The sequence below is a fragment of the Charadrius vociferus genome, unplaced genomic scaffold (assembly GCF_000708025.1).
Source record: "Charadrius vociferus isolate BGI_N301 unplaced genomic scaffold, ASM70802v2 scaffold556, whole genome shotgun sequence".
In the NCBI taxonomy this organism is placed as follows: domain Eukaryota; kingdom Metazoa; phylum Chordata; class Aves; order Charadriiformes; family Charadriidae; genus Charadrius; species Charadrius vociferus.
In genome coordinates, this window is record NW_009648647.1 from 545,786 (window position 1) to 546,908 (window position 1,123).

The window sequence follows — 1,123 nt, forward strand, 5'->3', positions numbered from 1 at the left end:
AGGGAGACCAAGCTCCCAAGATGGTTGCCGTTGTGCTCTCCCCTTGCACTGCGCGACAGTCCTGTCCTTTTTTGGTTTAAGCTCCTGACGTCTCAATCCCCGGGTCTAACAGAGTGTTGGCTGTCAGCTCTACCCACCCTAATCCATTCATGCGGCTCCTACACAGGCTCTCAGGAGCGACGGAGGCCGTTTCTCTTTTTTTCACATGGAGAAAATTCATGAGCTGGTTTCACATTTGTTTTTCTTCCAAACTTGAGGCTTTGCAGATATTAAAATATAATCCAGGAAGAATTTGCTTTGTGAGGGAAGAGTGTGGGACCACGGAGGGGAGAGGGGTCAGTGGGGGAGTGCAGGGAGGTGGGGGTGGCAAAGAGGTTTTCATTTCCCCTCTCTGTCCCTTTGGGATCGCGGATTTTACCTCCCTGCAAACAACAGTGGTCAGTATGGGATGAGTTAGAGGCTTTGGGAGACTCCAGGCTGCCCCGAGCTGGGAATTTCTGTTTGCAGCACAAATTTTAGACGTTGCTCATGGCCAGGCCAGAAGAAAAGATCCTTTGCAGGTGGTAAGAACTGGAGAAGGTGGCTGGGACCATGGAGAAATGAGTAGAAAGGAGAGAAGATAACATCTCTCCTCGTACCGAGTTGTTGCTCTGCATTAAAAACAAAAAAAAAAAAAAAAGCAAACAAATAGAATTTGTGTTATAGGTAAACAGAGGAACTGGCCAGACAGGACAGGAAGGCAGAGCTCCGTCAGAGCCCCGCGCCGCGCGGGGAGATAAACAAGAATCCTAGAAATGTGGAGGGAGGCTTAAGGTGATTGCTCAACGCGTGAGGAAACACGGGGCAAAAGCCAGATATCAGGGGGAGGAAGCTGGAAAAGGGCAGGCTGATACGAGCAATGAGGTCAGCGCTGCAAAAATAGTGCGGGAAGGCTTCCTGGAGGCAACGAGCCGGCAGAGAACACGTGCTCCTCCTGCTCCTCCTGCCTTAGATGCACAGGTGGCAAGGGCTCACGAGCCAGTATTGGGTTAAAATCGCTCAGTGGTGGTGAGTTCAGTCCATCAAAGGCTCCTAAACTGCAAATCCCACTTCGCAGCACCTGCAGCTGAGCTTTGTTTCTAAG